This window comes from Carcharodon carcharias, chromosome 21 (assembly GCF_017639515.1).
Source record: "Carcharodon carcharias isolate sCarCar2 chromosome 21, sCarCar2.pri, whole genome shotgun sequence".
In the NCBI taxonomy this organism is placed as follows: Eukaryota; Metazoa; Chordata; class Chondrichthyes; order Lamniformes; family Lamnidae; genus Carcharodon; species Carcharodon carcharias.
In genome coordinates, this window is record NC_054487.1 from 82,737,287 (window position 1) to 82,759,538 (window position 22,252).

Genomic DNA, 22,252 nt, shown 5'->3' on the forward strand with positions numbered 1-22,252 from the left:
CCAGCCAGTGAAGCTCACATCCCATGAATGAATAATAAAAAAACTTTACCATGGTTTGGCAAGAGAACTCAAGAAGAAGATGGTAGTGAGGCCTTTTTTTGGACTGCTGCTACCAGTTTGTGTAATGAAGGTGCTCCCATCAAATATAATGGAATTAGATGGGAAAATTTCAAGATTTTGACTATGTTATGATGAAGGAATGGGCCAATCCATGAGCCAGTTGGGGTGGTTTATGACCTGATGGCAATGGTGGCAGCAGTTGCTTGGGTTTTGAGACATTTGGTCAGGGTAGCCACGTAACCCTGGAAATTTCCCTTCTTCAAGTATTTATCCAATACCCTTTTGGAAGTTAGTATTGAATCTCCTCCCACCACATTTTCAGGCAACGCGTCCCAAAAACTCAATGTGTAAAAAATGAAGAAAATTCTCCTCTTCTTCCCTCTGATTTCTTTTGCCAGTTACCTTATATCTGCATCAACTGATCTGCCAGTTGAAACAGTTCCTCCCTAGTTACCTGATCAAAACTCGTTAAGATTGTACCTTTAAGACGATGAACATGTGTCTGTATACATCACTAAAAGGGAAATGATATTAGTATTGTGTGTCCCAGTTTTAGTTTCACTTTTGCTTGAGGTGGCAGAGCAGATAATACAGCTCCTAGTGCATCCAAGCTCTACAACAATGTATGATTGTTCTTGTATGCCTAGTCTTAATAAGTGAACCCCCAACGTGTTTACCCAATCAGTGCCTCGTGTCATATACAGCAAATAAGCTCAAGGATAGGTAATTATAAGAACACGACAAACACCACCATCAAACATCTGCTCAACCTTGTACTATTCTAGTCAATCTCCTCGATACCTTCTCAAAATCCTCCACATCCTTCCTAAAGTGTGGTGCCCAGAAATGGACACAGCATTCCAGCTGCTGTTTAAGCCCAGGGAGGCCCCTTCTCCTGTGTTTAAATACTGAAACGAGCATTCATTAATTGAATTTAAATTCCACCAGCTGCTCTGGTGGGATTTGAACCCGTGTCCCCACAGCATGAGCTTGGGCCTCTAGATTACTAGTTCAGTGACATTACCACTAGGCCACTGTCTTCCCTAAATGAGTATTAATTAAGGGGCCCAATGTCTAGCGTTGAAGCCACAACTTTCTAAGTTGAAGGTGAGAGTGCTGTCCATAGACTCCAGGCTGACAATGAGTTGGGGGTGAGGATTTTAATCTCTCCCCCCATGGTGAGAAGCTGAAGTGATCAGATTAGTTACCCCGTTTTACTAGAGGAGAGTGCGAGAGGAGGATTCTGAGCCAGGCAGTCAGCAGCACCTAGAGGAGAGTGTGAGAGGAGGACTCTGAGCTAGGCAGTCAGTAGCACCTAGAGGAGAGTGTGAGAGGAGGACTCCGAGCTAGGCAGTCAGTAGCACCTAGAGGAGAGTGTGAGAGGAGGACTCCGAGCTAGGCAGTCAGTAGCACCTAGAGGAGAGTGTGAGAGGAGGACTCCGAGCTAGGCAGTCAGTAGCACCTAGAGGAGAGAGTGAGAGGAGGACCCTGGGACAGTCAGCAGCACCTAGAGGAGAGTGCGAGAGGAGGACCCTGGGACAGTCAGCAGCACCTAGAGGAGAGTGTGAGAGGAGGACTCTGGGACAGGCAGTCAGCAGCACCTAGAGGAGAGTGTGAGAGGAGGACTCCGAGCTAGGCAGTCAGTAGCACCTAGAGGAGAGTGTGAGAGGAGGATCCTGAGCAAGGCAGTCAGCAGCACCTAGAGGAGAGTGTGAGAGGAGGATCCTGAGCCAGGCAGCCAGCAGCACCTAGAGGAGAGTGTGAGAGGAGGACCCTGGAACAGGCAGTCAGCAACACCTAGAGGAGAGTGCGAGAGGAGGACTCTGGGACAGGCAGCCAGCAGCACCTAGAGGAGAGAGTGAGAGGAGGACTTCGAGCCAGGCAGTCAGCAGCACCTAGAGGAGAGTGTGAGAGGAGGACTCCGAGCCAGGCAGTCAGCAGCACCTAGAGGAGAGAGTGAGAGGAGGACTCCGAGCCAGGCAGTCAGCAGCACCTAGAGGAGAGTGTGAGAGGAGGATCCTGAGCCAGGCAGTCAGCAGCACCTAGAGGAGAGAGCGAGAGGAGGATCCTGAGCCAGGCAGTCAGCAACACCTAGAGGAGAGAGCGAGAGGAGGATCCTGAGCCAGGCAGTCAGCAACACCTAGAGGAGAGTGTGAGAGGAGGACTCTGAGCCAGGCAGTCAGCAACACCTAGAGGAGAGAGCGAGAGGAGGATCCTGAGCCAGGCAGTCAGCAACACCTAGAGGAGAGAGCGAGAGGAGGATCCTGAGCCAGGCAGTCAGCAGCACCTAGAGGAGAGTGCGAGAGGAGGACTCTGAGCCAGGCAGCCAGCAGCACCTAGGGGAGAGAGCGAGAGGAGGACCCTGGTACAGACAGTCAGCAGCACCTAGAGGAGAGTGTGAGAGGAGGACCCTGGGACAGTCAGCAGCACCTAGAGGAGAGTGTGAGAGGAGGATCCTGAGCCAGGCAGTCAGCAGCACCTAGAGGAGAGTGTGAGAGGAGGACTCTGGGACAGGCAGTCAGCAGCACCTAGAGGAGAGAGCGAGAGGAGGACCCTGGGACAGACAGTCAGCAGCACCTAGAGGAGAGAGCGAGAGGAGGACTCTGAGCCAGGCAGCCAGCAGCACCTAGAGGAGAGTGTGAGAGGAGGACTCTGAGCTAGGCAGTCAGCAGCACCTAGAGGAGAGTGTGAGAGGAGGACCCTGGGACAGGCAGTCAGTAGCACCTAGAGGAGAGTGTGAGAGGAGGACTCCGAGCTAGGCAGTCAGCAGCACCTAGAGGAGAGTGCGAGAGGAGGACACTGGGACAGGAGGTCAGCAGCACCTAGAGGAGAGTGTGAGAGGAGGATCCTGAGACAGGCAGTCAGCAGCACCTAGAGGAGAGTGTGAGAGGAGGACTCTGGGACAGGCAGTCAGCAGCACCTAGAGGAGAGTGTGAGAGGAGGACTCCGAGCTAGGCAGCCAGCAGCACCTAGAGGAGAGTGTGAGAGGAGGACTCCGAGCTAGGCAGTCAGCAGCACCTAGAGGAGAGAGCGAGAGGAGGACACTGGGACAGGCAGTCCGCAGCACCTAGAGGAGAGTGTGAGAGGAGGACCCTGGGACAGGCAGTCAGCAGCACCTAGAGGAGAGTGTGAGAGGAGGACCCTGGGACAGTCAGCAGCACCTAGAGGAGAGTGCGAGAGGAGGACCCTGGGACAGACAGTCAGCAGCACCTAGAGGAGAGTGTGAGAGGAGGACCCTGGGACAGGCAGTCAGTAGCACCTAGAGGAGAGTGTGAGAGGAGGACCCTGGGACAGGTAATCAGCAGCACCTAGAGGAGAGAGTGAGAGGAGGACCCTGGGACAGTCAGCAGCACCTAGAGGAGAGAGTGAGAGGAGGAATCTGGGACAGGCAGCCAGCAGCACCTAGAGGAGAGTGTGGGAGGAGGACCCTGGGACAGTCAGCAGCACCTAGAGGAGAGTGTGAGAGGAGGACCCTGGGACAGGCAGTCAGTAGCACCTAGAGGAGAGTGTGAGAGGAGGATCCTGAGCCAGGCAGTCAGCAGCACCTAGAGGAGAGTGTGAGAGGAGGATCCTGAGCCAGGCAGTCAGCAGCACCTAGAGGAGAGTGTGAGAGGAGGACCCTGGGACAGTCAGCAGCACCTAGAGGAGGGTGTGAGAGGAGGACCCTGGGACAGTCAGCAGCACCTAGAGGAGAGTGTGAGAGGAGGACCCTGGGACAGTCAGTCAGCAGCACCTAGAGGAGAGTGTGAGAGGAGGACCCTGGGCCAGGCAGTCAGCAGCACCTAGAGGAGAGAGTGAGAGGAGGACCCTGGGACAGACAGTCAGCAGCACCTAGAGGAGAGTGTGAGAGGAGGACTCCGAGCTAGGCAGTCAGCAGCACCTAGAGGAGAGAGCGAGAGGAGGATCCTGAGACAGGCAGTCAGCAGCACCTAGAGGAGAGTGTGAGAGGAGGACTCTGGGACAGGCAGTCAGCAGCACCTAGAGGAGAGTGTGAGAGGAGGACTCTGGGACAGTCAGCAGCACCTAGAGGAGAGTGTGAGAGGAGGACCCTGGGACAGTCAGTCAGCAGCACCTAGAGGAGAGTGTGAGAGGAGGACCCTGGGCCAGGCAGTCAGCAGCACCTAGAGGAGAGAGTGAGAGGAGGACCCTGGGACAGACAGTCAGCAGCACCTAGAGGAGAGTGTGAGAGGAGGACTCCGAGCTAGGCAGTCAGCAGCACCTAGAGGAGAGTGTGAGAGGAGGACTCTGGGACAGGCAGTCAGCAGCACCTAGAGGAGAGTGTGAGAGGAGGACTCTGGGACAGACAGTCAGCAGCACCTAGAGGAGAGAGTGAGAGGAGGACCCTGGAACAGGCAGTCAGCAGCACCTAGAGGAGAGAGTGAGAGGAGGACCCTGGGACAGACAGTCAGCAGCACCTAGAGGAGAGAGTGAGAGGAGGACCCTGGGACAGTCAGCAGCACCTAGAGGAGAGTGTGAGAGGAGGACCCTGGGACAGACAGTCAGCAGCACCTAGAGGAGAGTGTGAGAGGAGGACCCTGGGACAGACAGTCAGCAGCACCTAGAGGAGAGTGTGAGAGGAGGACCCTGGGACAGTCAGCAGCACCTAGAGGAGAGTGTGAGAGGAGGACCCTGGGACAGACAGTCAGCAGCACCTAGAGGAGAGTGTGAGAGGAGGATCCTGAGCCAGGCAGTCAGCAGCACCTAGAGGAGAGTGTGAGAGGAGGACTCCGAGTCAGGCAGTCAGCAGCACCTAGAGGAGAGTGTGAGAGGAGGACTCCGAGTCAGGCAGTCAGCAGCACCTAGAGGAGAGAGTGAGAGGAGGACCCTGGAACAGGCAGTCAGCAGCACCTAGAGGAGAGTGTGAGAGGAGGACCCTGGGACAGGCAGTCAGCAACACCTAGAGGAGAGTGAGAGAGGAGGACCCTGGGACAGGCAGTCAGCAGCGCCTAGAGGAGAGTGAGAGAGGAGGACCCTGGGACAGGCAGCAGCACCTAGAGGAGAGAGCGAGAGGAGGACTCTGAGCCAGGCAGTCAGCAGCACCTAGAGGAGAGTGTGAGAGGAGGACCCTGGGACAGTCAGCAGCACCTAGAGGAGAGTGTGAGAGGAGGACACTGGGACAGACAGTCAGCAGCACCTAGAGGAGAGAGTGAGAGGAGGACCCTGGGACAGTCAGCAGCACCTAGAGGAGAGAGTGAGAGGAGGACCCTGGGACAGTCAGCAGCACCTAGAGGAGAGTGTGAGAGGAGGACCCTGGGACAGTCAGCAGCACCTAGAGGAGAGAGTGAGAGGAGGACCCTGGGACAGTCAGCAGCACCTAGAGGAGAGTGTGAGAGGAGGACCCTGGGACAGGCAGTCAGCAGCACCTAGAGGAGAGTGTGAGAGGAGGACCCTGGGACAGTCAGCAGCACCTAGAGGAGAGAGTGAGAGGAGGACCCTGGGACAGGCAGTCAGCAGCACCTAGAGGAGAGAGTGAGAGGAGGACCCTGGGCCAGGCAGCCAGCAGCACCTAGAGGAGAGTGCGAGAGGAGGATCCTGAGCCAGGCAGTCAGCAGCACCTAGAGGAGAGAGTGAGAGGAGGACCCTGGGCCAGGCAGCCAGCAGCACCTAGAGGAGAGTGCGAGAGGAGGATCCTGAGCCAGGCAGTCAGCAGCACCTAGCGGAGAGTGTGAGAGGAGGATCCTGAGCAAGGCAGTCAGCAGCACCTAGAGGAGAGAGCGAGAGGAGGATCCTGAGACAGGCAGTCAGCAGCACCTAGCGGAGAGTGTGAGAGGAGGACTCCGAGTCAGGCAGTCAGCAGCACCTAACACATAACATCACGGGAGAAACATAAGTTCATTTGTTGGTGAGAAACTACGGTTAGAGAGTATCATCAAGTAGCTGATAATTAAAAAAGTACATTCTTTTTAAAAGAAGGGGCTACTTACATTTAAGTAAGAAATACAAGAAATAGGGAAATAAAGTTAAGTTGAGGCCAGGTAAAATAAAGTGCATAAGTAAACCGAAGTAAAATAAAGTTAATGCAAGGGAAGCAAATTGAAGCCATGGCAGGAGAGTTCAGTTGTATGGAGTGTGTGTCCTGTAATATGTAGGAAGCTGGGGATGCTACCAGTGTCCTAGATGACCACATGTGCAGGAAATGTCACCTCCTACAGAACCTTGAGCTCTGGGTTTCGAGCTCGAGCAGTGGCTGGAGTCACTATGGCACATCCCTGAGACTGAGAGCCATGTGGATAAGCATGTTCAGAGAGGTGGTCACACCACAGCTTAGGAACCTGGAGGCAGAAAGGGAATCGGTGACCGCCAGGCAGTCCATGGAAATTAGGCAGATAGTGAAGGAGAGGCCCTGGGGTCCTGCTCACTAATTGGTTTTCGGTTTTGGAAACTGGTGAGGGCATTTGTTCCTCAGAGGCGTGCAGACAGAGCCAAGTTTGTGGCACCACAGGCAGCTCTGCTGTACAGCAGGGGAGGAAGAAGATGGAAGAGAAGCAGTAATTGTGCTTCTCACGTGTCAGTGTGGACTCGATGGGCCGAAGGGCCTTTTCTGCACTGTGTGATTCTGTGAATAGGAGATTCATTAGTTAAGGGAACAGACAGGTGCTTCTGTGGCCGTAGGCATGACTCCAGGAATGTACTCAACCTGTTTGGGTGTTTTATGAACACGCCTCCCTTGGCCATCAAGTTGTGGAATAGCACTTGAACTTGCAACTTCTGGCTCAGAGACAGGGGCGGTACCCACTGCACCTCAAGACCTCCACCCAGTTAATACACAGTGAAAAAACTCTCTGGGAGCAAACTACTACAGCACATCTGCTACAATCCTTGGTAATTGATTCTGGTGACATATGAATCTAATGAATAATTTACTCACATATACATTTTGAAAGCTATAGAATATTTACAGAGATAACCTAATAATGTTTTGTGAAATGAGATAAACTGTCAGCATATAACTTCATTAAACCAGTTTGTGGATCCTCCAGTTTAGACTGGATTGTGAGCACTGATAACTGATCACTGCAGTGTGAATAATATGTGAAAAATTGTTAACTCCAGTAGCTTAAATAATAAACTAAAAACGTATTAGATGGGTCTTATTTATTTCAAAATGTTATAGAGTAAAGAACAAGTTACTGGTAAACAATATTAATTTTTTTACATTACAACTCCCACAATCAAGAGTCACTCATCCCTAGTAACCAGGTTTCATACACTCCATATTCAAAACTTCAGCAACTTGTTGTGTCAATAGGACAGGAAAAGAAATCAGAACTGTATGTATCAAAAGTTGACTCTTTTTTGCTGTTTTAAAATGGACTTCTGCTGAATCACAAGGTGGCTGCCATAGGTTACATGACTCAAGATTTGCCATTTGTTCTGGAAGGTTCCAACAGACACTACAAGAACAAGAGTTCCACTCTCATCCTTGTGGAATCTCAAACCCCATTGTAAGACCACATTATTATCACAAAACTGGATGACTAACAGCTGAACTGACTCCCCCAGCCAGGACGATAACAGCGACAGAGACGTTGAAACTCATTATGCCCCTAAGAAATGGGAGCAGCCACCATTTCACTCCTAAGAGAAGCCATGTATTTTAGCCAGGAGTACTGAAGCTGCCTTTGAGGCTGCAATGAACCCAATAACGGGCCATGTCACATGAGCCCGTGCTTCTAGCCTTTTGGATCGCGTCAATATTACATTTCTAGCCTCACAGCTCGGGCCGCTGACTCGACGACCAACTGCAAAGACCTTCAGCAGCTCCCAGCTGACCTGATGGCTGGTCGCCGTCCTTCAACTCCTCGAAGCCCGTTCGGTTTTAAAAGTCCCTGACCATCGCCGGCCCAGCTGCCTAAGCACATGGAGCCCAGCGTGCTGCAGCTTCATTGGTTTCAAGGATTTTCACGCTGTTGTCTCCAACCAGGATCTCATCCGGACTGAACCCCACCACGTGGGGAACAACCTCTGGACTTTGGCTTCTCGGACTTTGGGAATCACGTGGACTTAAATAATAAACTAAAAACTTATTAGATGGGTCTTGTCTATTTAAAAATGTTATCTATAAAGAACAACTTATTGCCAAACAATATTTAATGTTTTAATTCATTTCTGTGGTTTGATATTGTCGTTGCCCATAGTTCTAAATCTTCCTCTCTTTTATCCCCCTTACCGTGTATGTGTGTTTGTGTGTGTGTGCGTGTGAGAGAGAGAGAGACACCACACCTCATCATGAGGACTCGAAACGTCAACTCTTTTCCTCTCCGCCAATGCTGTGAGACCTGCTGAGTTTTTCCAGGTAATTCTGCTTTTGTTTTGGATTTCCAGCATCCGCAGTTTTTTGTTTTTATTCCCTTTTATCATGTTGATTTGAAGTATTGTTTAATCCCGGACCATGTGAAATGTCATCAGGTAATGGGCTGTGGTCACCTGCTCTCAGTGCAACTCTGATTCAAGTGCAGTCGTCAAAAACAGCGGTTCACGATCAAAATTCTGAGTGACCGGTGAATTTGTCGACACAATAAAATTCCCGTGAAGCCTCGCAAATGGCAAAATCACAAGCGGTGAACCCACTTTACGATGGGAGTCAATTAGATCAGTTCCAGCCATCCTACAAGTTTACATGTATAAAGGATGAAAGACAACTAAAACTAGGGCCGGGACTTTCTGCGTCTGATCACGATGGGCGTGTGATCGGTGGCGAGATTGGAGAATCTCGGGAGAAGGCCCGAGGCAAGGTGAGTCCAGGAAGCAAGTGTCCCCTCCCCAGTCAATGTCAGGCTGCATTTCCCTGCCCTCGAACATTGGGAACTTTGTTTGACTGTTGTGGTCACAAGCCAGAATCGAGCCCCACCACCCCCACGTCTAACTTAAGGCCCAGGGCGGTGGGATTTTGTGACGGCGTGATGCACAGCTACCTTTAAATGGCGTGCGCCAGGCGACCTGAACTTTGAGGGGAACTCGGAGGGTGATGCACACAACCTTGTGCAGCGCTCACTATGACCCCAATGCAAGGAAGCGGTTTCGCAGAGTTCGAGAGGGGTTGGCGGGGGGGGTCACAGGCAGCTCTCCACAGCGGGTTCTTTGTGGATGGCTTGTGGTGCTGGGGCAAGGGCAACAGTGCCAGGGAGGAGGGAGCCTCAGGGCAAGGGCAACAGTGCCATGGAGGAGGGAGCCTCTGGTTTAGGGCTACAATGCAAAGGGGGGGGTGGGGTTCATGGCAACACAGACTGAAGTTTGAACACAAACACATGCCAGGCGGGGGGTTGGGTGAGAAAACGGCTGGGCAAGTGCCAAAAAAATGTCAAAGATGAGCACTCATCCATGGCTGAGAGTGTTTAGGTTGATCTCAATTGACATGCTTGAAGTCAGGCTAGTCAAGCGATTGTGCCCACTCAAGTAGCACTAATTCTTGACAGTGCCAATGGTTGCTCCTCTACTGTCACCCACCGAGCACACACTTCAAACATGAAAGAGTGCCCTGGTGCTGCAGAAACATTGAGTGACTGGGCAAGCTTGAGGATCCCCTTGGGAAAGACGGTTATCAAACGCTGATGGAGGGGTGCGCTCCTAGCCCCTTGCATTATGTTTAAGTTGACTTTGAGAAGTTTCCCTCATGGTCCAAGCAAACCCCGAAGATTTGGAGTGCAGGGTAGGACAATGCCCGGGCCTGAGGTGAGAGTTCAGGATGCAGTCGAGTGGCCGAAGCTGTCGCCAGTCGGCCATGTGGTGCGGAGTGGTGCTGGGTGAGGTCATTGTGTGCATTAAACACTGGGCATCCACGCGGTGGCCTGGACCCTCCGGATGCATTAAGCGGCCTTGAGAGGCAGATGCAGGCAAGAGTGGTCCTTAGGAGACAATTGCTGACCCTTGCGTCTCTCTCTCTGTGACACTGCAGTGAGGGGACCATCAGAAACATGGAGCCTGGTGATTTTGCTGCCTGCCTGATTACTTATAAGCAGGGGAGAAGAAGGAGAAGAATGTGAAAGAGATGCCTCACTCGTCAAAGGGGGGAGCAGAACCCTGAAGACTAAGGGGCAGCACAGGCTCCTTCTCATGCAGAGGATGAACCTCAGAGAGCCGTCGTTTATAAGCGCATCGCTAGACCCGGGGTCTATAGACGGCACATGTGTTGCCTGCAAATGAGCAAGAACCAGTGTCACTGACAGCTACGCATGTCAAGGGAACTGGACACACACACATACCATCTTCTGCAGGATTTGGCACCACGGGGACTCGGAGGGCATCTACTGCCAGTGGCTGTTAGTTACCTCCGTACTCTATTTCTATGGCAGGGACTCCTTCCAGGGCTCCACTAGGCACCTTTGTGGGATCTCACAAGCCCCCACTCACCAATGTATCCAGGAGGTCACGGGTGTCCTTTTTGCCATGGCACACACCTTTGTCAACTTGGGAAGAGGTCAGGCGAGCCAGAAAGCAAGAGCGCTGGGATTTGCTGAGATCTCTGGACTCTCACAGGTGCTTGGTGCCACCAACTACACTCATGAGGCCTTTAGATCTCCATGGCCTCAAGCAGTCCCAGTATGTGAACTGCAAAGGCTTCCACTCCCTCAATGTTCAGCTGGTCTGTGACCATAACAAACGGATCACGCAGGTTTGTGTAAGATACCCCGGAAGTGTCCATGACTCGTACATCCTCATCAGGTCTCAGATCCCCAAAATCTTCCAGGGCCCACACAGGATGCGGGATTGGCTCCCCGGGGACAAGGGCTACCCAGAAAGGATGTGGCTGATGACGTCCGGCCTCTGGGGAGAGAAGGTACAACGAGGCACATGCTGCAACCCGCGGTTTGGTTGGGCACACCATGGCATCCTGAAAATGAGGTTCTGGTGCCTGGGCAGATCTGACGGAGCACTCCAGCACACTCCCCGGAGAGTGTCACACATCACAGTGGCTTACTGCACACTACACAACCGGGAGATGCAAAGCGGGGGAGGACCTGGATACTGAGGAATGCGAGAGCTGCAAGTCTCCTCTGATGAGGAGGAAGTTGAAGGGGATGAGGATAATGAGACCCTGGAAGGCAAGGGGGAAGAGGCCATTGCACTGGCCAGACAAGACAGGGATACTCGTGAGACCCTCATAGCCACAAGATTCCAGGAGGATGATGATGATATGGCTTTAGGCTGAAAGGGGAGAGGTTTAGGGGGAACATTAGGGCGAACTTCTTCACTCAGAGAGTGGTGAGAGTGTGGAATGAGCTGCCATCTGACTTGGTAAATGCGGGCTCACTCTTAAGTTTTAAGAATAAATTGGATAGATACATGGATGGGAGAGGGCTGGAGGGTTATGGACTGTGTGCAGGTCAATGGGACTGGTGGAGTAATATTTTGGCACAGACTAGAAGGGCTGAATAGCCTGGTTTTCTGTGCTGTAGTGTTCTATGGTTTTATGGTTCTATGAGATACATTGAGGACACTCCCGAGATCTTCACATTACAACTGGGAACGTCTGACACCTATCTGGCTGAGTGCAGCGCACATACACTCTGTGAAGAGGCTCATATCATTGAGACGCTGCTGAGATACAGCAGTCACAAGGACTTTAGGACAAACTCATCCTTTGGCAGGTTTCATCACCTGTTCCCTTCAGCACCACACCTTCACCTGGCAGGAATGGTGACAAGATGCAGGGAGGTGGGGGGGGTGGGTGCCATCTTGGCCTCCTCCAGAGGTCCCCAGCATCAAAGATGCCAGTTTCTTGCAGCAAACAAAAGCCACATGGATGTACAGGCATCACTAATCTGGAGAGTGACTTTGAAGCAGGACAATCACTGTGCTCAAAAGGTTATGTTCTGCACAGGGGAGAGGCACTGGACTGAGATTCTGGCCTTCATTTTGTGCAGGAAGCAAGGTTTCACATCTGTGTGACACAAACACTGCTCAACATAAAAAGAAGCTATAGACAAGGAGACATTGTTGGGAGTTTATTACAATGGTCAACATTAAGTACAAGTGATTAACACCTGTGCCCACATTGCGCAACTACATCTTCTGCCAGGGGCTTGGCCTGAATAGCCAAGTGGTTATGGTACTGGGTTTGTAACCCCAAGATCAAGAGTTCAGATCTCACAATAGCAAACTATGAAACAATGTAACTTCATCTGAAACAGATGGAAATGGGTCTGTACTCGAAAGAGTTACATCTTCTGCTGGCACCCTCGAGGCCTTCCATGCCCGGTGGGGACTGGGGTGTTTTATTGACCCCTTTAATCACATTTTGGTTTAATGTTTGTAAGTTTCCTTTAAACGTTGTCTTGGTTTTACAGCTGACCTGACTTAGGGGCTGTGCTTGATTTATCCATTATTTTGTTAATTTAGTTTTAACTCTAAAAGAGTTACATCTTCTGCTGGCACTCTCGAGGCCTTCCGTGCCCGGTGGGCACTGCCGGGGCCTGGGGTGCTTTATCGACCCCCTTAATCACATTTTGATTTGATGTTTGTAGGCTTCCTTTAAACTTTGTCTTTGTTTTTACAGCTATCCTAACTTAGGGGCTGTGTTTATTTTGTCCCTGATATTGTTAATTTAGTTCATTTGGTTGACTCCAAAAGAGTTACAACTTCTTGACTTTTCTAGTCCTGCTGCTACATCTTGGTCCACGGTGGAGATGGGGGCAACCTGCTGACTGCTACACCCTGTTAGCCTGTGATGGTCTGAAGGGCTGAGACCTGGAGGGCCCCGGCCTGCTTTTGTGGCCCGGTTGTGTGGCTGTGGCATCCTCCTCGGCCTGCAGAGCTTGAGCTGCTGGGGTCACAGGAAGAAGGGAATTGGACGGGCTGGACGCTCACGGTGGCACCTGGGTGGATGGCCCTGGGCGTGCACCTGCTGATCCCCCCTCCCTATGGGTGCCCGATAAGAGGAAAAGGCAGCTGGATTGATTTCGAGAAGCCTTGCCCCCTCCTTGAGTTGACACGGATGAATGCGAACAATTGCCTCGGCGATGGAGTGCAGGTCCTGCAGCAGTGCAGGGCCGATGTCCTGGACCAAGTTTTCTACGGTGGCTGCGATCCTACCAGTGTTGACCTTGGTGTGTTGGCGCTATCACCTCAGACGGGAGGCGGACAGACCCCTCCATCGTGCCTTGCAGTTTGAAGAGCGCAGCAGACACCCCTTCCTGATGTTCTCGAACTTGCCTTTGCAGCTCCAGCAAGTGTGACATGGCCAAGTCCAGAGGCTCACCATCTGACTCGGACTCAGCAGACTTCTGGCCTCCAGCAGTCCTCCGAGTGCCGGACACCTGGGGAGTCCCTGCCTCCACCTGCCGTGGATCAGACAGATTGTGACCCCCGAGGCTATTCTAGAACTTAGGTTCCGCCGAGGTGTGTGTCTCTGCGCTGCTGGAGGGTGTGGGTGAGCGCTGTGAAAGGTTTTCAATTTCGGTGGCTGTGGATTCCCCTTCCGTGCTGTCCTCAGGGCTGGAGTCGAGGGCCTGGCTCATGGACACCCCTCGGCTCCTTTTTAAAAAGTTCATTCACAGGATGTGGGCGTCGCTGGCTGGGCCAGCATTTATTACCCATCCCTAATTGCCCTTGAGAAGGTGGTGGTGAGCTGCCTTCTTGAGCTGCTGCAGTCTCTCTGGGGTAGATGTGCCTGCGAAAGCAAGGAGAGATAATTAGTGCGTGACAGGGGACTGCGGGACAGGGGAACTCACTCACTGCATGGTTGTTGCACTGCTGGATCCTCACGTGGTAGAGAACCACTGACCTCACCCTCAGCACAGGAACGGTCCAGATCCTCGCTGGCCAGCTGGATAGCTCTATTTTCAAAGTCTGTGAGGACCTTGATGTCGGACAATCCTCAACCGGCCTGCGACCTCTCCCTTTTGTTGTGTGCCAGCTTGTCCTGCATGAATACAGACAGAGAGAGTGTAAGCAGGATGCTTGCCAGGCCAGATGAGAAGGATGCCTGGCGTGTGTGGGTGGCGAGTGGTGCCACGGATGGGATGAGGACACAATCCTCAGTGTGTGAGAGAGTGAATGGTGATGTCCCTTGAGCTGGCAGTCAGTGAGATCCCTGTGGAGGTGTGATGGGTTTGTGAGTTGAGAGTGATGAGAAGAGTGACTCACCCTGGCGGAATGGAGGAGACCATTCATCCTCTTTCGGCACTGGGGTGGCTGTCCACTTTTGGAGGGTGTTAGTGCTGACCACCACTGCCTCTGCCTCCCATGTTGGATTGGTGACCATGGATGAGGTTCTTTGCCCAGAGCGGAAGTAGAGGCCATGGCAGCCACTGTGCCCAGTTGGCGCTCGAGGGAGACGTCGCTAGATTTGAGGGGAGCATGTTTTCTCCCTTTGACAACCATCAATGCCCTGTCACCTGAAGAACGCTAGCTCTGTGCAGGGGTGGCCTTTAAATATAGTGCCAGGTTTACTGAGGAGACGGCGGGAAGGGGGAATCAGAGGTCTGCCCGCCAACGATCCGACTAAAACCCGTGCCTCTCAATTTTTTAAACGCAGTGGCGCACGGTATGGTGGGAAAAGCCGCCATTGCCACCAGCGGGTCACACGCTGATTCCCCCCACCCGAGCTCGGGCCTTGCTGATTTCTGGGACAATCCCGCCCTTTGTTTCTCATAAATTTAAAGAAATTGAGTGACTGGAGAAATCGCTTAAGACAAAGAAAGGAAAATGTAAAAATTTGTCATGTTCACAGCACGTTACTTGAGAGCAGAGGTGGGCTGTGCTCAGGAATTAAATCACAGCAGAAAGGAACACTCAGGTGTCAACAATGGCGGACGAGGCACGAGCAGTGAGTGTTTGACACAGCAGGAAATACATCACGGACACCTTCCTCTTTGTAAAACTTTATTTAGGTGTGTTTTTTTAATCTTTCCCTCGGCATTTTCTAAAGATGACTTCTATTTTTTTCATTTTTAAAATTGCGGGTAAGTGGATTTGGGCCCACAACAGGTGAAGCGGTGTCCAAAGGCTTCTGCGCGGATAAGTGAATTCGCCGAAGAAGTCTTCGTGAACGGCGTGAAGTTAGTGTAATAATATCACGGGGAAAGGGGGCGAGGTAACTTGGACAGGGTGTAGAATGAACATAAGAACATGAGAACTAGGAGCAGGAGTAGGCAATTCAGCCCCTCGAGCCTGCCCCACCATTCAATACGATCTTGGTTGATCTCATTTCGGCCTCAGCTCCAATTTCCTGCCCTCTCCCCATAAACCCGTTACTAATTTAAAATCTGTCTATCTCCTCCTTAAATTTATTCAGCGTCCCGACGCCCACTGCGCTCTGAAGTAGTGAATTCCACAGATTCACGACCCTTTGAGAAAAGTAATTCCCCCTCAACTCTGATTTAAATCGACCCACCCCTTAGACTAAAACTGTGGACTCTCGGGGGCTGCAAAGCGCTGGTAAATCAGGAGGGCGTAAATCAGCCGGGTGTAAATCGGTGGGTGGTTATAAATCCCAAGGAGGGCGGGCAAATCCGAGGGTATGATTCAGGTGGGTGCAAAGGAGGCCAATCCTTCCTATTTCATGCCAGAATGCTGGGTTAGAATGATCCCCTCTGGAAATACAAGCTAGCGAGTCAGCAATTTGTTTGGAGACACCAGATTCAGAGTTCATCCGACTGCAGTAAGATACCAAACACCATCTGTTTCCCACCTCAATAACCAAGCAAGACATAAAGAGGCTCCCGATGGCGAGTAATCAGTTGGTTAATGAAGTGACTTGCTGCAGCCCACAGGTCAGAGCGGAGAAACGTTTGGTGCCAATGGAATCACTGGGAGGCGAGAGTAAATTGTGTGTAAATTGCTTGTACTTAATTTAACTTAAGTGCCGGAGGATAGAGTTGGAAGTTTAATGCTGGATCAGAGTTAGAGGGGAGTGGGTTAAACTTATCAAAACACTTCGCAATTCCCAGGCAGAAGCTCAGTTGAAAAGGCTACCAGTGTCATGGCAATCTATCATTATAATGCGTTCAGTCACGGATTAAATGCCACTTATAATCAATGGGCAATGTGGTAACTTGTGCAGAACGTAACAATCTGCAAGACTAGGGACCCAGGAAAAGCTCCCAAAACTTTCACCCACATCCTTAACCCACACACACCGACATAGAATTCTAGAATGGTTGCAGTACAGAAGGAGGCCATTCAGCCCATTGTGTCTGTGCTGTGCCACATAGTGCCCAGTCTTATTGATTTAGTACAAAGGTGAGCCTGTTCTTGTGTTTGCTGTGGCTCGCGGCATAACACTTCCTACCCCTGAGTCACGATGGTGGGTTCAAGACCCACTCCAGGGCTTGTGCCCAAAAATCAAGGTCGACGCTCCAGTGCAGCTCTGAGGGAGTGCTGCACGGTTGGAGGTGCTGTCTTTCAGATGAGACGTTAAAGTGAGAGTCCTTCTGCCCTCCCCTTTCAAAAAAGAGCAGGTGTGTCTTGACCAATGTTTATCCCTCAATCAACATTACAAAAAAATAGAATATCTGGTCATCATCACATTGCTGCGTGTGGGAGCTTGCTGTGTGTAAATTGGCTGCCAGGTTTTCTACATTAAAACAGTGACTATACTTGAAAAGTACTTAATTGGGGCTGTAAAGTGCTTTGTAATGTCCGGTGATCATGAAAGGCACTATATAAATGCAAGCCTTCCTTGACTTTTGAAAAGGAAAGGAGCATAGGAAATGGGAGCAAGAGTAGGCCACTCAGCCCATCGAGCCTGCCATTCAAGCAGATCATGGCTGACCACCGAGCTCCTTTCCCCCCACTATCCCCATTCGTCATCAGTATCTAGAAATCTATCGATTTCTGTCTTGAACCTGCTCAATGATCGAGCCTCCACAGCTCCCTGGGGTAGAGAATTCCAAAGATTTGCCACAGTGCGAGTGAAGAAATTCATCCTCATCGCAGTCTTAAACAGCCTGCCCTTTATACTCGGACTGTATCTCCCCTGGTTCTAGACTCACCAGCCGGGGGAAACATCCTATACACATCTACCCTGTTACCCCCTGTAAGAATCTTACAAGTCTCTGAAGGACGTTCACTGTCCCAACAACAAGGCCAAGAAGTCAACTTATCTGACAAAGGTAAAATCCTGGGCTGGCAGTTCCCAAGCTGTGGTTCGCTACCCCCAATGGGGGACATGGAAACAGCATTTGGGGGTCAGGAGGTCCCCTTCCCCACCCCCCACACCCCTCCCCCCCACCGAAGCAGCAATAACGACTGTGGGGAAGGGACTCTGGTCCCACAGCCCTGGGCTCACTAGATTGATAGAACCGAACAGCAAAGGGGAAGACGGCCCAGAGCAACCTCTAACGTTAGGAAGCACTCGGAGTGACAGGTGTCATGTGGGCCCACGATGTGCGAGCACTGACTTGGAGCAGGTAGAGGCCAGCAAGTGGGAAAAGCAAGTGGGAAAAGCGGGAGGTCACGCGGCTGAGCCGGGAAGGGGAGCGGCGACAAGGAAACTCTGCTGTGTTTCTGTTCCTGTCACACAGACTCCTCACCCCCTGCGCTGGTGACTCTGCTTCGCAGGCACCGGCGACTAGGCCTAATGGGTGGGGTGGGGTGGGGTGGGGGAAGGGGCACAGTCGACGGGGACAGATGTTGTTGAAGGAAGAGAAACTGCTTACTCTGTGTGCGTGCACGGTGGGGGGGGGGAGGAGGGGGTAATTACAGTGTGTGCTTGGGGGGGCTGATTACAGTATGTGATTTGGGCGGGCTGATTACAGTGTGTGTCTGGGGAGCTGCTTACAGTGTGTGTTTGGGGGGCTGATTACAGTGTGTGTCTGGGGAGCTGATTACAGTGTGTGTTTGGGGGGCTGATTACAGTGTGTGTCTGGGGAGCTGATTACAGTGTGTGTCTGGGGGGATTGGTTACAGTGTGTGTTTGGGGAGCTGATTACAGTGTGTGTCTGGGGAGCTGATTACAGTGTGTGTTTGGGGGGCTGATTACAGTGTGTGTCTGGGGAGCTGATTACAGTGTGTGTCTGGGGAGCTGATTACAGTGTGTGTTTGGGGGGCTGATTACAGTGTGTGTCTGGGGAGCTGATTACAGTGTGTGTTTGGGGGGCTGATTACAGTGTGTGTCTGGGGAGCTGATTACAGTGTGTGTCTGGGGGGATTGGTTACAGTGTGTGTTTGGGGAGCTGATTACAGTGTGTGTCTGGGGGGATTGGTTACAGTGTGTGTTTGGGGAGCTGATTACAGTGTGTGTCTGGGGAGCTGATTACAGTGTGTGTCTGGGGAGCTGATTACAGTGTGTGTCTGGGGGATTGGTTACAGTGTGTGTTTGGGGTCTGATTACAGTGTGTGTTTGGGGTCTGATTACAGTGTGTGTTTGGAGGGCCTGATTACAGTGTGTGTTTGGAGGGCCTGATTACAGTGTGTGTTTGGGGGGGCTGATTACAGTGTGTGTCTGGGGAGCTGATTACAGTGTGTGTCTGGGGAGCTGATTACAGTGTGTGTTTTGGGGGGGGCTGATTACAGTGTGTGTTTTGGGGGGGGCTGGTTACAGTGTATGTTTGGGGGTCTGGTTACAGTGTGTGTTTGGGGGACTGATTTCAGTGGGTGTTTGGGGGGCTGATTCGAGTGTGTGTTTGGGGGGCTGATTACAGCGTGTGGGCGGGGGGAGGGGATGGTTACAGTGTGTGTTTGGGGGGGGGGCTGATTATAGTGTGTGTTTGTGGAGGCTGGTTACAGTGTGTTTGGGGCGGGCTGATTACAGTGTGTGGGCGGGAGAGGGACTAGTTACAGTGTGTGTTTGGGGGGATTGCTGATTAGAGTGTGTTTTGGGGGGGTGCTGGTTACAGTGTGTGTTTGGGGGGGCTGATTACCGTGTGTGTTTGGGGGGTTGATTACAGTGTGTGTTTGGGGAGGCTGATTACAGTGTGTGTTTGGGGGGCTGATTACAGTGTGTGCTTGGGGGGCTGATTACAGTGTGTGTTTGTGGGGCTGGTTACAGTGTGTGTTTGGGGGGCTGGTTACAGTGTGTGTTTGGGGGGCTGATTACAGTGCGTGTTTGTGGGGCTGGTTACAGTGTGTGTTTGGGGGGCTGGTTACAGTGTGTGTTTGGGGTTTGATGATTACAGTTTGTGGTGGGGGGAGGGGATGGTTACGGTGTGTGTGGGCGGGACAGGGGCTGGTTACAGTTTGTGTTGTGGGGCTGATTACGGTGTGTGGGCGGGGGTAGGGACTGGTTACAGTGTGTTGGGGGGAGGGGCTGATTAGAGTGTGTGTTTGGGGGGGCTGATTACAGTGTATATTTGGGGGGGCTGATTACAGTTTTTGTTTGGGGGTGCCTGATTACAGTGTGTGTTTGGGGGGGCCAGATTACAGTGTGTGTTTGGGGGGGCTGATTACAGTGTGTGTTTGGGGGCCTGAATACAGTGTGTGTTTTGGGGGGCTGATTACAGTGTGTATTTGGGCGGGCTGATTACAGTGTGTGTTTGGGTGGACTGGTTACAGTGTGTGTTTGGGGGGGCTGATCACAGTGTGTGTTTTGGGGGGGCTGGTTACAGTGTGTGTTTGGGGGGGCTGATCACAGTGTGTGTTTTGGGGGGCTGATTACAGTGTGTATTTGGGCGGGCTGATTACCGTGTGTGTTTTGGGGGGCTGATTACAGTGTGCATTTGGGGAGGGGCTGGTTACAGTGTGTGGGTGGGAGAGGAGCTGGTTACAGTTTGTGTTGTGGGGGCTGATTACGGTGTGTGGGCGGGGGTAGGGACTGGTTACAGTGTGTGTGGGGGGAGGGGCTGGTTACAGTGTGTGTGGGGGGAGGGGCTGGTTACAGTGTATGTTTGGGGGCTGATTTCAGTGTGTGTTTGAGAGGCTGATTACAGTGTGTGTTTGGGGAGGCTGGTTGCAGTGTGTGCTTGTGGGGGAGGGGGGCTGGTTACAGTGTGAGCGGGCGGGGGTAGGGACTGGTTACAGTGTGTGTTGGGGGGAGGGGCTGGTTACAGTGTTTGTTTGGGGGGCTGATCAGAGTGTGTGTTTGGGGGGCTGATTAGAGTGTGTGTTGGGGGGGAGGGGCTGGTTACAGTGTTTGTTTGGAGGGCTGATTACAGTGTGTGTTTGGGGTGGCCTGATTACAGTGTTTGTTGGGGAGGCTGGTTGCAGTGTGTGTTTGGGGGGTGCTGATTACAATGTGAGTTTATGGGGGGCTGAGTATAGTGTGTGTTTGTGGGGGGCTGATTACAGTGTGTATTTGTGGAGCTGATTACAGTGTGTGTTTGGGGTGGCTGATTACAGTGTGTGTTTGGGGGGGCTGATTAGAGTGTGTGTTTGGTGGGCTGATTACAGTGTGTGTTTGGGGGGCTGATTACAGTGTGTGTTTGGGGTTTGCTGATTACAGTGTGTGGGCGGGGGAGTGGATGGTTACAGTGTGTGTGGGCAGGACAGGGGCTGGTTACATCATGTGTTGTGGGGGCTGATTACGGTGTGTGGGCGGAGGTGGGGACTGGTTACAGTGTGTGTTGGGGGAAGGGGCTGGTTACAGTGTTTGTTTGGGGGGCTGATTACAGTGTGTGTTTGGGGGGCTGATTACATTGTGTGTTTGGGGGGGCTGATTACAGTTTGTATTTGGGGGGGGCTGATTAGAGTGTGTGTTTGGAGGGCTGTTTCCAGCCTGTGTTTGGGGAGCTGATTACAGCGTGTGTTTGGGGGGCTGAATACAGTGTGTGTTTGTGGGGGGCTGATTACAGTGGTTGTTTGGTGGGTTGATTACAGTGTGTGTTTGTGGGGTGCTGATTTCAGTGTATGTTTGGGTGGGCTGATTACAGTGTGTGTTTGGGGGAGGCTGATTACAGTGTGTGTTTGGGGGGGCTGATTACAGTGTGAGTTTGGGGGGTGCTGATTGCAGTGTGTATTTGGGGAGCTGATTACAGTGTGTGTTTGGGGTGGCTGATTACAGTGTGGTTTTGGGGGGGCTGATTAGAGTGTGTGTTTGGGGGGCTGATTACAGTGTGTGTTTGGGGGGCTGATTACAGTGTGTGTTTGGGGTTTGCTGATTACAGTGTGTGGGCGGTGGAGTGGATGGTTACAGTGTGTGTGGGCGGGACAGGGGCTGGTTACATTTCGTATTGTGGGGGCTGATTACGGTGTGTGGGCGGAGGTAGGGACTGGTTACAGTGTGTGTTTGGGGAAGTGGCTGGTTACAGTGTGTGTTTGGGGGGGCTGATTACAGTTTGTATTTGGGGGGGGCTGATTAGAGTGTGTGTTTGGGGGGCTGATTACAGCCTGTGTTTGGGGAGCTGATTACAGCGTGTGTTTGGGGGGCTGAATACAGTGTGTGTTTGTGGGGGGCTGATTACAGTGTGTGTTTGGTGGGTTGATTACAGTGTGTGTTTGTGGGGTGCTGATTTCAGTGTATGTTTGGTTGGGCAGATTACAGTGTGTGTTTGGGTGGGCTCATTGCAGAACGTGTTTGCGGGGTGCTGATTACAGTGTGTGTTTGGGGAACTGATTACAGTGTGTGTTTGGGGTGGCTGATTACAGTGTGTGTTTGGGGGGGCTGATTAGAGTGTGTGTTTGGGGGGCTGATTAGAGTGTGTGGGCGGGGGAGTGGATGGTTACAGTGTGTGTTTGGGGGAGCTGATTACAGTGTGTGTTGGGGGAAGGGGCTGGTTACAGTGTTTGTTTGGGGGGCTGATTACAGTGTGTGTTTGGGGGGCTGATTACAGTGTGTGTTTGGGGGGGCTGATTACAGTTTGTATTTGGGGGGGGCTGATTAGAGTGTGTGTTTGGGGTGGCTGATTACAGTGTGTGTTTGGGGCAGCTGATTACAGTGTGTGTTTGGGGGGTGCTGATTACAGTGTGTGTTTGGGGGAGCTGATTACAGTGTGTGTTTGGGGAGCTGATTACAGTGCGTGTTTGGGGGGCTGATTACAGTGTGTGTTTGCGGATCGGATTACAGTGTCTGTTTGGGGAGCTGATTACAGTGTGTCTTTTGGGAGCTGATTACAGTGTGTATTTGTGGGGGCTGATTACAGTGGGTGTTTGCGTGGGTTGATTACAGTGTGTGTTTGGAGGGCCGATTACAGTGTGTGTTTGGGGAGCTGATTACAGCGTGTGTTTCGGGGGCTGATTACAGTGTGTGTTTGGGGTGTGCTGATTACAGTGTGTGGGCAGGGGATGGTTACAGTGTGTGTGGGCGGGACAGGGGCTGGTTACAGTTTTTGTTGTGGGGGCTGATTACGGTGTGTGGGCGGGGGTAGGGACTGGTTAC